The sequence below is a fragment of the Giraffa tippelskirchi genome, chromosome 10, assembly GCF_054371585.1.
Source record: "Giraffa tippelskirchi isolate mGirTip1 chromosome 10, T2T-mGirTip1v1.2.pri, whole genome shotgun sequence".
NCBI classification, from domain to species: Eukaryota; Metazoa; Chordata; class Mammalia; order Artiodactyla; family Giraffidae; genus Giraffa; species Giraffa tippelskirchi.
The window spans coordinates 138,558,147-138,574,163 of NC_137284.1; the positions used below are offsets into that span (position 1 = coordinate 138,558,147).

At 44.1% G+C, this 16,017-nt stretch overlaps 1 protein-coding gene across 6 annotated transcripts in view; it reads right to left on the minus strand.

Moving 5' to 3' along the window:
* The window catches only part of LOC145524549 (uncharacterized), a 349,726-nt gene that overhangs the window by 128,248 nt on the left and 205,461 nt on the right, over positions 1-16,017 (minus strand). For 4 of the 6 annotated variants that reach the window (XR_014067650.1, XR_014067651.1, XM_081537104.1 and 1 more), the window contains one exon: positions 13,075-13,278. The gene's annotated coding sequence lies outside the window, so the exon portion shown is untranslated. Of the gene's footprint in view, positions 1-13,074; positions 13,279-14,667; positions 14,869-16,017 lie in introns of those variants that run through there. The other 2 variants (XR_014067656.1, XM_081537108.1) reach the window with 2 other exon arrangements.

Consider the following 16,017-nt stretch of genomic DNA (forward strand, 5'->3'; position numbering starts at 1 on the left):
CAGCATTGTATCAGACTATTCAGCAACACAGGGAGCTAGAAAACAAATGTCTGTTTTCCAATCAGGAATTAACATAAAAATAAAATGAAAAGCCTCAAAAAATTACCTCCTGGTCATTCTTTCTTGAGGGCTTCCCAGGTGGCACTAGTGGTAAAGAACCTGCCTGCCAAAGCAGGAGACAGAGATGCAGGTTCGATCCCTGGTCGGGAAAATCCCCTGGAGGAGGGAATGGCAACCCACTCTGGTATTTTGCCTGGAGAATCTGATGGACAGAGGAATCTAGTGGGCTACAGTCCATAGGGTCGCAAAGAGTTGGACACAACTGAGGCAACTTAGCACGCACATTCTTTCTTAGGAAACTACTGAAGGATGGGCACAAAGTTAAAAGTAAAGCAAGAAACATTCCAGGATCCAGGGTGGAGAATTCAACCCAGGAGAAAAGAAAAGGAATTTCTAGTATGATAATGAAATTAAGTCCTGGGATGATGGCTGGGAACCATGCCCAGAAAACAGCCAGTCCAGATCACCATGGGAGGATACACAGGTCCAAGAAAAAAGTGCTGAGATGGTATTATGGTTTCATAGTGAAGACTGGGAAATAATTAAGTATATAGAAAATGAAGCAAGTTAAAATTATGAAATTACTAATTTCAGTATTAAAATTTTAAAAAGAAATGTAAAATTATGTAGACACGGGTTCGATCCCAGGGTTGGGAAAATCCCCTGGAGAAGGAAATGACAACCCATTTCAGTACTCTTGCCTGGAAAACCCCATGGACGGAGGATCCTGGTAGGCTAAAATCCATGGGGTCTCAAAGAGTCAGACACAACTGAGAGATTTCACTCACCCACTCATGCGGTCAACAGTCTTTATATAATTACTGACACTAATTCTTGGTTTAACCAAAAACTGTGCTGTAACTAAACTGTGATGGTAAATGGAGTAGTATGTACTTAAGGTGTGATGTTAGAACTAAATCCTCATTTCCCATAGTAGAAAAAGTAAAATAAATAAAGCAGAAATGAGGAAGTAGCAGTATGAGCATTTTAAATGGAGGAAAATAATCAGGAGAAACAAATAGGCTGCAAATGGCTGCTTGTGGAAGGGCAGAGGATGGCCCTTTGTTATTGTGGGACCAGCACCATCTGACTTGATCGTCTATGGACATGTATGCCATTGCTAGAAATAAGAATGTAAATGTAAAGAAAGATAAGCCAAATGCCCATCAGACTGCTAGCAAATAAACAAAATGTGGTCTACCCATACAGTGGGATATGATTCAGCCACAAAAGCAATGAAGTACAGACACTGCGACAACATGGGTGGTCCTTGAAAATGTTATGCCAAGTGAGTGGAGCCAGGCCCTCATACTGTGTGTATCCATTTGGCATGATGTCCAGAGCAGGCAGGGCTTCCCAAATGGCGCTAGTGGTAAAGAACCTGCCTGTCAATGCTGGAGATGTAAGAGACGTGGGTTTGATCCCTGGATAGGGAAGATACACCGGAGGAGGACATCCAGACCACTCCAGTATTCTTGCCTGGAGAATCCCACGGATCGAGGAGCCTGGTGGGCCATGGTCCATAGGATCACAAAGAGTCAGACACAACTGAAGTGACTTAGCACACTCATATGCCAGGACAGGCAAATCCATGGAAAGCGGATGGGTGGCAGAGGGGGCACTGAGGAGATCTTGCTTAACAGCTACAGAATTTCTTTTGGGAGTGATGAAAATGTTCTGGAACTAGGTAGTGGTGAAGGTTACACAGCAATATGAATGTAGGAAAAGCCACTGAGCTGTACACTTTAAGTGGTTAAAATGGTGAACTTTATGTTAGGTAACTTGCATCTCAGTAATAAAATTTAAAGAATACTGGGTTCTGTCTACAGAGTATACAGATTTGATTTTAATTTTTTGCTAAACGAGAGTTGTTTACAAAGTCTCGACAGCATATTTCTACATTCTTCTGGCTTTAGTAAGCACAGGGTGATGAATATGATTGAAACTTTCGATGATTTATGGTTTCCACAGTTTCTGAGGATCAGTCATCATTCTGAATAGCCAAGATTATATTTTAGGCACATTAGACAGAAATGAATTATGCACTAACCTCCAAACATAATATTAGAAATATTTATGCATGCAGTTTTTCAGTAAACTTAACAGCTTGCTTTCTTGTCATCTGACACTTTCAAAGTAGAGAAGTGCGGAAAACTTAATGAATTCAGAGTTCTGGAAAGTGACGGCTTGTGAATGAGGTTACACTGTGTTCTGCTCCTTTTTTCCCCCAATCATATTTATTTCTCTTTTGTTGGCATCTCTTGCTTCTGCAACATCTTCTATTGTCTGTTTCATTCCGTAGTTAATTACTGAACATCAGGTATGTCATTCTGGCCACAAAGAAGGGCTTGATCCCTCAGAGACAAGCCAGGAAGTAAATCTTGGCTACTAAGACTTGGGGTCTCATGTGTACATTATTTTCAAAGTTCAAATTTGTTTCTGTTGTTATTTTTAGTGGTTTGTTTATTTGGGATTTTGGTAGGTCACCAAGAGAACTTGAAAAATCCTATCTCATTTAATAGCTTTTCAGGATCTATCAGAAGTTTTGCCTTACTTGTTATTTTCTCCTAAGTCACTTGACTTCCTCCTTTGTACACCCTACTTAAAAATTCAACCACAAGAGTGTGTGTAGAAATGGAATGTCTTTTCTCCTTTAAGCAACATCACTCATTCTTTCCTAAAAGTTTTACTTTTACATGGATTGTTCTTTAAGAATCACTTGAAAAAAAAAAAAAAGAAAAAAAATCCCTTGGAACAATGCTGCAAAATAATGCAGCTAAATGTTTAGACAGTAGTTTATTATTAAATGCTGTACACAGAGTTTTGTTTGCAAAACGTTTACAACTACTAAGTAGTTATAGTCCATGATTAATTCATGGCAAAAACCTAGTAATATAAATTCGTTCCAAGGAAAAACCCAGAAAGACCAAGTGACTTGCTAGGATCACACTGCACAGGAATCAAGAAAAATGCCCATTAGTACTCTTAGTTGAACAGTTTCCGTTTAAATAGTTACAAGCAAATTAAGTATTTGCATATTATATAAATAAAATTAATTTATGCCAACATCCTAATGCAAAAGAACCATTTGTGAATCTTGTAGCAGTCCATATACTTATTAATAAGTGGAAAACTTTAAAGGTTTTTAGCAACATGTATTTGACTTTTTAAAACTATTTGTGACTTGTTCGGGCCTTATCATTTATTACTTGGAGCCACTCCCACCTCCCTCCTCAGTAACTTCGCATAATAGTTTTCAGTTAATGTAATGATTATTTTTCTAAATAATTATAAACAATATCCCTAATTAAACACTTTTCTAATATTCCTTTATTATTTAAGGAATAATAAGTAATATATCTTCCAGATTTTAGCAAACACATATACATTTCCTCTTGTTCTACACACACACATGTACACAAACACAAACACGTAGAGTTATGGGATATGATATCTATTATGCTATTAAAAATGCAACCCTAATTGTGGAATAGTAAAAGCACATTGATGGGAAAACTAGTGAGCTGTGAATCAATTCTGAAACTTAATGAACAGTAAGGCACCAATGTTGGTTTGTTAGTGTTGACAGTGTACCATGATTACATACAACATAACAGAGGGTGAGAGAGAAAACTTCTTTGTACTCTTTTTTACCTTTTTTTTAATGCAAAGTTATTCCAACAAGAAGTTTATCTAAAAAATTAGGTACTGTAAGCAGAAAGTTTGAGTCTAGACATGACTACTATGAGCTGTACAGTTACCTACTGCTGTGTAACGAACAACCCCAAAACGTAGTGGCTTAAAACAACAAACCTGTATTTATTTTGTTGTTTTAATGTCCCAGTTTCTATGGGTCAGGAATCCAGGCACATTTAACTGGGTTCTCTGACTCAGGGTCTCTCATAGGCCACAGTCAAGGGTTTAGCTGCAGCTGCAGTCACCCCCAGGCTGTTTGCAGGAGGACTCATTTCCAAGTTCACTCACATGGCTCTTGGCAAGCCTTGGGTCCTCAGGAGCTACTGTCTGAAGACGTCAGTTCTTTGCCAGATGTGCCTCTCCACTGGGCAGATCCCAACGTGGCAGGTGCCTTTGCTTAGAGAGAGCAAGACAGCATATACAAGAGCATGACAGAATCACAGCTATTTGTGACTTAATCTCAAAAGTGAAATCCTATCACTTTTTGCTGTTATTTTATTTGGGAGAAGCAAGCCACTCAAGTCCAGCCCACACTTAAGGGGAGGGGATTACACTGGGCATGAAGACCCAGGGGTGGGAAGCAGAGGGGGCCATCTGAGAGCCCGCCTACCAAATGAACAGGCCTGGCGTGCTGCAGTCCATGGGGTCACAGAGTTGGGCACGACTGAGGGACTGACCTGAACTGAACTGATGGTTATACCCACAGTGGAGACAGCAGCACTAATGAAGAGAAGAGCCCTGGAATCGGTGATTTGGGTTTGTACTCCTGTACAAAAATCTTAAGGTTACACGATCACTGACAAATCATTTCTTTTTTTTTGTTCTCTTGTGCAAAATAGGAATAACAGTAATAATATCTACTTCAGAGGATGATTTTGAAAGTTCAGTTAAATGAGATAATTCATGTAAGTAAAATGCTTAGCAAGTGCCTTACACAAAATAGGAGCTCAGTGTTAGCTGCTACTATTGTCATTATCATTGTTGTTTATTTTCCAATTTAGCATCACTTGAGCCAGAAGCTGGAGAATAAGCTGGAGTTCCCAAGCTGAGGAGAAGGAAGATCCAGGCAGAGGAACTACCACACACAGGCTTGGAGGTGTGAAGGTAGCTGCAGGTTTGCAGCAACAAGCAGCTGGGTGAGCTCAGAAGCTGGGCCCGGGGGGGCGGGGTGGGTCTGGAGAGGAAGATAGCCATGTAGGCAGGGGTGAAAACCCCCAGGGAAGGAGAGGGAGCCAAGTCATACGTGTCAGGAGAAGGATAAACTGGAGGCAACACAGAAGCTGGACGGAAGGTAAGAGGTGGGGTAAGAAAGCCACCTAGGCTCCTCAGGGTGCAGGGTGGATTTTAGAAAGGCAGTTAGGACAGAAGAGCAGTACAGACTGGTGAGTGAAGTGAGGCTGGGGCAGCGGAGGGGAAAGGCAGACACTTCTCAGGCGGTCAGCCTTAACGTGGTGGGCGGAGAGCAGGGAGAGCTGATTTTGGGAAGCGAAAATCAGCACAGCTTTAGCATTATAACTGAGACCAAAAAATGGGGCAGGGGTGGAATCCCCTGGTGGTCCAGTGGTTAAGACTCCATGCTTTCACTGCCGAGGACCCAGGTTCAATCCCTGGTGGGGGAACTAAGATCCCTGTTGCTTAGAATAGCAGGTTAAACTACCTAGTCTTCTCTGGAGGCAAAGTTAAAGTACAGCTGCCGCACAGCTTGTCTTGACTAAGACGTCCTCATGGAAGAAGGCTGTGGGGAATGTGACCACTTGGTCCTGACTAGATTATCTGAAGAATTGTGCCAATTATCGTGTGTGTGTGTGTGTGTGTGTGTGTGTGTGTGTGTGTGTGTGTGTGTGTGTGTGTGTGTGTGTGTGTGTGTGTGTGTGTGTGTGTGTGTGTGTGTGTGTGTGTGTGTGTGTGTGTGTGTGTGTGTGTGTGTGTGTGTGTGTGTGTGTGTGTGTGTGTGTGTGTGTGTGTGTGTGTGTAACTTATCAGGTGGCCAAGTGTGGTAAAGCTGGAATGAACAAGTGATTCTTTGCAAAGTTAAAGATTTTGTATGGGGGAAAAAAATGGAAATATGGACACAAGGAATTCAGAACAATCTTTGTGGCTAGAATTCTAGTTCAGGGAAATCATCATGTAGCAGGCATATCTGAACCAGGGGAGCAATAAGCAAGGTTGCTCAGGGGAAGAAGAGCAGGTAAGAAAGCAACAGACAGAGTTCTGGGGAAGGAATAACCAGAGGACAGAAAAAGCAGCAGTGAAAAGGTCTTACTTGATGTGCGTGGCTGACAGAATGTTTTGGTGACGGATCCCATGTCTTAGCCCTAAAGTGGAAGGGAGTCTCCCTGACAAACTGCAGGCGGGAGTGGGGAGAGGCAGAGTGCGTGTGGGGAGGGCAGGGAGGTGGAGGTCCGAGCTTTTGCGAAGCAGGGTGAGGTGTTGCCCGGAGTCAGTCAGGCTCCAGGGCTGCTCCAGGCCAGAGAGAAGTTGGAAGGACAAGGCCTGGACTTCCCGCAGGAGCCCCTTCTGTGTTCCAGGACGGCACGTGGAGGCAGCAGGTGAGGTCAGGCTGACGCTGGCTACGCCAGCACCCGGGGCAGTGGTGGTAGAGCAGCCCTGGGAGGCGGGGTGACTGAGACAGCTCACTCCTGAGCCCTTCCGTGCCCTTCCCCGGCCTGGGACTAGAAACTCAAGGGTGGTTTTCAGTCTTAATGACTTCCCATCCAGAGTAAGAAAGAAAAATTCAGGAAAATGGTTCAAGTGTAACCTGAGGCTTTCTTCACCTTGTTTGCTATACTGAATGGAAACGTTAACTTCATCGTGCCCTAGAAAGATCAGCTCAGTCACCTGTGCACCTTCCTTCACACGCCTCGTTAGACTTAACGTCCAGCCGCCTGAGCCTGACGCTGCCTTCAAGAGAAGGACCTGGCTGACCATGGAATTCACTCCACTCCACGGAGGTAGGGGAGTGTCAAAGGTGAGGTTCACAGGCTTCTCACTGGGAGCAGAAATTACTCCCTCCTCATGACACCTCGCAAATGACCAGAGGAACTGACTTCACCCACTTTTTCCTAGGTGTCCAGCATCAAAACAAACATCCCTACAAAGTCTGTGGAATTCCTCTAAAATACAACCACTAGGAATATGCTAATAGTTATTAGCATTTATTAGCATTATTACCATTTATTAGCATTAAAACACACGTAATTCATGGCAATGAAACTTAAAAAAGAAAAACCACCTTGATATTTCCATTTTCTTAGTCTTGACCCCGAAGGTCGCCAACACATTTTCTCTCCTTAGTCAGCAGCGCGGTGCTCTTCCCCAATCATTATAACCGATTTCAGATGGTGCTAGAAAATTATATTGACTCTGAACACCAAAAGAAATCAGTCATCCTCTAAGGGGGGTCACAGGAGGAGGCGAGGGTTGGGAAGCCCCCAGGATTAATAAATCTGCCATCTGCCACACTCTCTGCTTTAACGGATGCACGGTGGAGGCTGTGTCATGGGAAGAGTGCTATAGAAGGTTTATCGCACAGATGAGGGTGAAGGTCTAGGAGCAAGATGTCGCATGGTTGACCTGTTGTTTGTAACGCCACTGCTCACCGCTGGCAGCGGTGGGTTGGGTCAGTACAGCTCCAGGCGGGCTCTCCTTGCCAGCTGGTCTTCAGGGCTTGGTCCCATTTGCCCCTTTTGCCACCGGCAGCGCAGCTGGTCTCCCCCAAGAACACTGATTTCAAATGGTGCTAGACAATCACTATTTAAATCTAAACCACCATATGAAACCAGCTTCCTGAAGAAGCTTTAAGATCTGTTCTTCCCTCAGAATCCTCTCTTACAATAAACAAGACAACCTGGGAAGGGAAAAGTTGAAACCTCCTGTGAGGTATTTCCTTTGTGGTGTAAAGAAAGCCTTAGCACATCGATACGCATATACTTCTGTCTCTGTCTCCATAGCTGATGGGGGTGTGGGGCAGTGACTGTGACTCTTTTATTCTTGAGCTGCCCAAAGACTCAGTTTTTATCATTCAGAGGCAAGGCACAGGTCAACTTCTTTACTCCTGGTGGGAGGTCAAGGGAAACCCTTTACTTAGGAAAAAGGTCAGCCGGAGCTGACCCAGGGGTCAGAGTGCCCAGTGCAGGATGAGTCAAAGTGGTACAACATACACATAAATGGTACCAAGTAAGTAGGTGCTCTGGTACAAGTTCAAGACTACGCTTTCCTAAACCTAGTGCTTTCATCTGAAGATAATTTTGTTTGATTCAAAGGGTTACTATGATTTGGGGGGCCTAAAGGAAATAACCTAATAGCTCAGAGGCAAAGTAATATATTGATGCTAATGAGAGCTAAATGTTTTTTTCCAGAATGGAATTCCTTAGATTGTATCTGTTTGTTAAGGATTCCTGTTGGCTTTACTTAAGGTTATGCTCCCCTCTGTTCACTGCATCCCTGGTTCTCTTTAAATTATTTCTTGCTGCAATTCTTTTCTCCTTCCCATTATCGTTCTTGATATCATTTATTAGGAACCTTACTGCCATTCCCTTTAGGGTTCCAGGGAGCCAAGAAGATACTTACTGTGTCCAGGTTACCCAACTAAAAGAGATGTGCATTCTTTTTTTAAAACTGTTATGAAAAATTTCAGACAGACATTACATTTGAATGACAATGAACAAATTCCTAAATTTCTTCCACCTAAATTCAATAACTGTTCATTTTGGCCACTTTTGCTTTAGTGATGTTATCTACGTGTACGACATATGTATACTTTTTGCTGAATCATTTGAAAGTGAATCAACAACCATTGTGACATTGTGCTTCTAACTTTTTGAGCTGGTCTAAAGAAAAATGGGGCCATTCTTCCATATAGTTATGATATCCTATTCATACCTAAGAAAATTAACAATTCCTTAGTATCATCTAATGTCTAGCCTATATCCAACTTTTCCCACTTTCTCCAAAAATTTTTCTTTTATGGTTTTGTTGGCTTATTTTCTACCCCAAATCCCGTCAAGGTTCACTCACCAAGACTCTTTGGTTTCTTTTTAGCTTAAAACATTTCCCCATCCTTTTTTGCTTTTATCATGTCAGCATCATCTTGTGAGAATGGGTCTGAATCTTGGTTGTGCCACTCATTTAACTCTGCTGTCTTTCAGTTCAGTTCAGTTGCTCAGTAGTATCTGGCTCTTTGCGACCCCATGAACCACAACATGTCAGGTCTCCCTGTCCATCACCAACTCCCAGAGTTCACCCAAACTCATGTCCATTGAGTCGGTGATGCCATCCAACCATCTAATCCTCTGTCGCCCCCTTCTCCTCCTGCCCTCAATCCTTCCCAGCATCAGGGTCTTTTCCAATGAGTCAGCTCTTTGCATCAGGTGGCCAAAGCATTGCAGCTTCAGCTTCAACATCAGTACTTCCAATGAATGCTGTCTTTGCTTAAAGATTAATTAACAGAAACTTAGTAAAGTGTCTGTCTGTAGTACAGGAGACCCGGGTTCGATCCCTGGGTTGGGAAGATCCCCTGGAGAAGAACATGGCAGCCCACTCCAGTATCCTTGTCTGGAAAATCCCATGGATGGAGGAACCTGGTAGACTTCAGTCCATGGGGTCGCAAAGAGTCGGACATGACTGAGCAACTTCACTCTAGCTCTTCTTCTTGACTTGCCTCATACATCAAATGAGTGTGGGAAGAACATCCAATTAAATGTGCCTGTGACTGAGGATTCCAGGTGGGCTCAGCAGGATGTTAATAAGCCAGGAGGGCATGGAGTTCAGCTCACATTCTTATCCTTGACAGGCTTGGCCACTGATCCCTTCATCAGGAGATCCCAACACAGACTCATCCTTTACAATGGAAAAGCCACATGTATGTGCCTACTGCTACTAGGCTAGTTTTCTCATCTCTTTAAATAAGGAAATAGAATACTATTGGGCTGTGGAGCTGGGTAGCAATCATTTCATCAAAGTTACTGCAAAGGAATGCGCATATTTTGTGAAGTGACAGGCAGTTAAATATTTCAATCGGAGAGTCAATTCACGCATTTAAACCCGAAAAAGTGCCAAGACACATGCAATCACTGGCACTCTTAAATAACTATGTCACTAATTTTGTTCCTTCTGGATATCCTATTGTAATTGATAATAACAGTGACTGAAGTATGCAAGACGCAGCCAGACTGTTATCATTTTTCGTTAAAAAAAAAACCAAAATCCTGAACAAAAAGGTCTGCTTATGTTTTACAAGGGATTAGTTACAGCTTTTGCCTACTGCCAATCAGAAGTTTTGTTTTGTTTTCAAATGACACTTCAGTTATGGAGAAAACGTCTTCCTGAAGAGTGAATTGCTTCCTGTTACTTATGCCTAATAAAATCACACATACCTTATACATCAAATATATGTCAAACTCACCCAGGCACTTCATGCACATACATAACACATACTGTATTACAAACCATACTGTTCTGTTCCCTTAACAGAAACAAAGAGATAAGGTAAGTTTTCTGCGTTATCCTTTAAGTATGTTTTTCAAAAAATTCAGCAGAAGAACGAAGGTGGATATATCCTTTCCCATGTATATCTCTCCACGTGAGGAGGCATTCCCAGCAGACACCGAGTAATTGGCACAGGGATCAGTCATGTAGTATACGTCTCTGAATTTTGTAATAAGCAGCAAACCGAGGTAGTTAGTTGGTGACTGTAAAATGACTTAAACCAAAATATAGTGAACTAGAGATCTTGAGTTGGGCTTCTGTGTATAATTTTCTAAAGCAAGAGGTTGGTTTTCTTCAAAGGTCTGTGTGGGCAGACCGGCTATTGAATTAACACAGAAAAAAAAAAATTCATTGTTTACTAGTAGGGAGGTGAAAAACAAAGTTGATAAGTTAACAGGCACTTGTTCATTCTCTTTCCAGGACGTACACAGGGAAACAGGACGACAGCACGTGGTATCTGCCTACTTTGATGAGTGTTTCAGTGACAGTCAACTGCAGGGAAAGACTTTGCTCAGTAAACATCAATATGTTCCCACTCCTCCCCATCCTTCCACATCCAACGATCCACCTGATTGTTCTGTATTTCCAGGCCAGGAGAGGGCAGGGCTGTTTCTGTAACTCAGGGTGTTTCTATTTGAACCCTTGACAGTGTGAAGGTATTGCATCATTTGAAAGGAATGTTATTTTTTTTTTTAACAACTCTTTCTTACACACAGGATACACATTTAACATTGTTAAACTCTCCATCTCCAGCAGCCAAGTAACCAACTTTCAAGAACAAACTCCTTCCTTGGTGTCTCTTAGCTCAGGGGTCACAAGGATGCGTTTCTGTTTCAAAATCCCACCTGCGATTCTTTACCTTCATGCTGTTTTTGAACAAGTTGACCTTCTCTGTATTTTTTCTTCCAGATCTGATAGGAAAGTTACAGCCAGAAATGTGAATCAGTGAGCCACACCGCTAACTCCTATGCGGCAAAAGCAGAACAGCGGAAACATGTTGTCTTCCTTGAAGTGAAATGCCAGTTGGTTCTTGCATGAGCTAACTGGATTAAGATAACGTCCCTTGGGGCTTGAGGATTTCACAAGGAGATGGTATCTGACTATGACATTTCTTTGAGAAGGTAGCTTCAAAATGTTACAGACATCAGGATATGAGAGTCCTAGCCCAAATATTTAGGACTAAAGATACAACTCTTTTATCAGTTGGAAGGTGCTGAATCCTATGGTGGGAGGTGGTTCTCTGTTGACTTATGTGCCTTTAATGAGTATTTTCTTACAGAAGTGGATGAATAAGAGGCTCAGGATCTGGCACTGGGCTGCGCTATCAACTAGCTGTGGGATCTCGGGCGATCATTTAATTTTGCTGAGCCTTCTTATGCCAATCTAGAGAACGGAGATACAGATTCCTGTCCTACAGCGGTTCTTAGAGGCATCTGGATTGCAGTATGAGGAAGCATCTGTAATTTTTAAAGCACTACACACAAATGTTGTTTTCTTAGATGGGTTGGGACACTGCAGTGCCTCTGTAGGGGGAGGGCCAACATGAACTGAAAAGTGGATGGGAAGGTTCTCTGAATAATAGCTTCCACTTCTGGAAAACTTACTCTGGGCCAAACACTGTGCTACATGCTTTCTATGCATTTTCTCATGTTCACAACCACCTACAAGGCTGGTGGTATTATTTCCAGTTCCCAGGTGAAGGAACAGAGATTTTGTGAGGGTACAGGACACACTCTGGTCAAAAAGCTTAGGACTGAGAAGACCAGGGATCAGACTCCACTTTGCTTGATTCCAGGCCCAGGCTCTCAGTCATCCTTCTTTGCTGCTCGGTGCTTAATATATTGTAACAGCCAATTTTCACATGGCCACATGGATCTCTGAACATAAACTGACTCTGAGCTACAGGGTTTCACCAATAAGCACATACGCACACCACTGAAACCAGCTTTGGTCACTATTAGCAGAAGTGGCACCTAATGACCAAGAGGAAGGCGAAAACTCGGAGATTGGTAGGGTTTGGCCCAAGGCCCTCAGCTACACTCTGACTTGCAATGTGACCTTAAACTTAAGTTAGGTCTTCTCTAAAGCTTTGTTCTCCCACTAATCTTAAGGAAGCTCCAGGTCTTTTTAAATCCCACAGGGGATTGTGGCAGTGCTAAAACTGTCTCCAGATACAACCCCACTGCTCGTCCTCCAAAGCGGCCTGCTTCTGTGGGGCATTTGGTGGGCTGGTCCAACGCAGACTTGTGGAGCTGAAACTCACTCCCCACACAACCTGGGGGAAGTTACTTGACTCTCCATGCCTCGGTCTCCCCATCTGGGAAATCACACCTGTGTAATATGAGGACCCACGCCATGGAAGGCTGATGTGAGAGTAAAGACTGAGGAGAAGCAAGCAGAACTAGAAACGGCACATGTTCACATTCAGTAAGTGATGGTGACGATGATAAAAACGAGACAGGTTTTCCTTCCGCATGTTATAAGCAGAGATCTGGCTATGAGATCAGCCACGGCTGCCAAACAGAAGGGCCCCCATATCACAGGGGCTCACCCCTGAGCTGTATGGGGCACATTTTCACAGTCGCTCCGCACAGGAGTCTGGCGAGTACTAAACTCTGAAAAGATGCCCTTGGACCTACAATGGCATCTCCAACTGAACTGGCTGGAGTGAGCAGCTTTAATATTTTCTGCCTTCTTCTCCTCTTCCCATTCTAAGACCCGAATATGGGATCCCATACCCTTGCTTCTAAGCAGGAGTTCGTCATAGACTTTTTCTGATAGTATTTCAGAAGTTGAGTGTTTCAGAGAAAAGAAACAGAGAAGGAACACTGATGACCATTAAAAAATTTTTACTGGGGGGATCCTCCAGGAACAAAATAGAACAAAGCTCCCTTGAGACTGATTTAGGAGCAAGAGCCTCTACTTACGTTAGGTGTCACAGCAGTCTGTTGGCAGATAAGTTTGCACAGCAGTCTGTTGATGGATAAGTTCCAGGCACGGAGATCCTCAGGGAGCGTTTGTTCAGCAGATCAGCACCTAGAATTTAAATGACAGTATGAGCCCTTAGGGAACATCCCAGAGGCACAGAGGAACAAAGTCAGGCGTTTTCTCTTGTTAATCAGAGATGAGTTTTTTAGAAGGGGAGTAAGGAGTACTTTCTGTATCCTGCTTAATTAAGACACGCAGTTTGAGAGGGTTCTGTCCACCAAGTGGTGCACATCTCCTCTCTGTGTGGAGTTGGTGTGGCTGCTGCTAAGGAGACTGTCCGCAGACACAAGGCTGTGCATTTCGCCGCCCATCAAGGTGCGTTCAGGTAGACGTCTTATGAAATAAAACACTGCATTGACCCTATACCTCTAATCACAAAGAAGGGCAAGAAAGCAGCCTGCACAGGAGGCTTCTGTTAATATTTTCAGAACTGATTCTGCCACTTTGGGCTGCAGCGGCACAGACTCCAGAGGGCCAGCAGAGGGCAGCACGGGCCTGCACATTTGACCTCTTCCCTGCTTGGGAAGCAGGTGGAGGACAACCTAGAACAGGTTCCAGGGACATTGCCCCCTTTGTGATCTAACTTGAGGGGTGGAATGCACCTTTCACCACATCGCGGGAGGAGTGGGAGCCCAGGTTCCTGAAAACTGGTGGTTTGAGGTAAGGCTTGAGTCTCTGCATGTGGGACCTGCCAGACTCCCCAAGGGGCTTCAGAGCAGCTTCAAGGCGAGTTCACCTAGGGAGGACCTGGCTCTCAAGCCTTCACATTTCAGCCAGTGGGAGGCTGAGTGACTCAGCAGTGCCATGCTGGAAAGTCTGTCTTGGCAAGTGACCGCCTAGTGAAATATCTTAAGTTAATGGTTACAATCCCTTGGAGGAGGAATGTCAACACAGTGAAGACAGAGAGCAGCTGGCTCATCAGAGGACGGGTCAGAACCTGGTTCCCGGGTGCAACCCTTCGGCCCAGTGCTTCTGAGGGGGAGGGACTGTGCTCGGGTGCGTCACGGTGCCCTCAGAACAGGGACACACTATGTCAGGAAGATCCTTCAGAGTGTCAGGGTTGAATCCAAGAGGATCTTGACCAGTAAGAGAAACGGTTGAGAGAAAGCAATAGATACATTCATAGAGATATAGATGAATTATAGAGATATTTTAGATGAAATATATAGATATTTTCTGTTGTGCTTACAACAGAAAAGCCAATCTACGAAGAAATGAGAACACGTCAAGCAAATGGAGAACACGTAGGAAGATTTATCAGAGTAAACACAAAATTCCGGCCACCACAGAGTCACACACGGTTCTGGGATAGTTAAATACCATGTGTGATAGCAACTTCTGAAATCGCCTGCTCATAAACATGAGGACAGGACCCAAGTCTGAGAGGAGCTCTTTCCCTTTGTGATGGTTAACTGAGATGTGCAGTCAGACTGTTACCTGGGGGCTTTTCCAGTATCTCGGAGAAGTATTTTGAGTAGTTCATTTTAGGTGCTGGGAAGTCCTCCTTCAGCTAACCTCTTCCTACAAGAGCTGGAGATATCATTCTGCGGATACTTCTCCAACCCTGGCGTGGTCACTCCTCTGAGGACGGTGGGAGCACTCTGCCCTGTGCCTGCAGCTTAGATGCGTGGGCATCATCTGCAGGTGAGGGCACCAGAGCGCAAAAAGAATTTGGTCAAGAAGACTGCATAAGTTGGTGCTAAGGTTCTCAACCATGAGGATGTAAGTGTGCTAGAGGCATTTCCCATTGACATTTCTGCCCTCTGCCTCCCATGAGTGCGGGAGGACGGTGCCTCCTACCAGCTGCTCTCATCTAAGCACAAGGCTGAGGCTGGTCCCCAGCCCATCACCAAGGGGAGAGCACACTTCACTCTCGGGATCCCTGTTGCTTTCCTCGAATGGGGGATGGGTGTCAGGGGTCAGCCTACACTTTCCACAGACAGCCCTCTGCCACAGAGGCCCCCAAAGCTGGCCTCTCTTGAACCCTTACGGTGTTAGAAGCTGGCCCTGGTCAATCCCTGCCCAGAATCAGTCTACCAGTATCTTTTCCTTGTCTTGGGCTTTCCTCATGAGCATTAGTTCATCTGAGTTAGAACTTCTGTACTGCCTTTTCCATCTCAAGTGCTATTAAGCAACCTCCCATTTAATGCTCCATTTAAACTGGGAACAGAGAGACAATAGTATAAACTTGGAGATCAAAAACACCAGGATTCAGATTTTCCCGCTGACACTTGTTACACAGCTTGGACAAGCTGTTTAACCCTTTTAAGCTTTGTGCCGTGTGCTTAGTTGCTCAGTTGTGTCCGACTCTTTGAGACCCCATGGACTGTAGCCCGCCAGGCTCCTCTGTCCATGGAGTTCTCCAGGCAAGAACACTGGAGTGGATTGCCATGCTCTCCTCCAGGGGAGCTTCCCAACTCAGGGATTGAACCCAGGTCTCCTGCATTGTGCGGATTCTTTACCATCTGAGCTACTGGGGAAGCCTAGTTCCCTCATTTATAAAGTGGAAATAACAATGTTAATTCTCAGAGTTGTGTAAATAGTTTACTCAAATAAGACACATGGTAGGTACATAGCTCTTCAAATGTCAACCACCCCATCACTCCCACGTTGCCCTCCCTGTGAGAGGATGGCTCGTATAATATTCTGGATAACATTTCCTAAGGTGTTATGATCAATATGTTAAAGTTGGCGTGAAACACTGAAATCAGATTGGACATCAGTACATAGAGGCTGTGGGTCTGGGGGCTTCTCTGGAGGGAAAGGGTGGCACATAAGCCAAGGGAT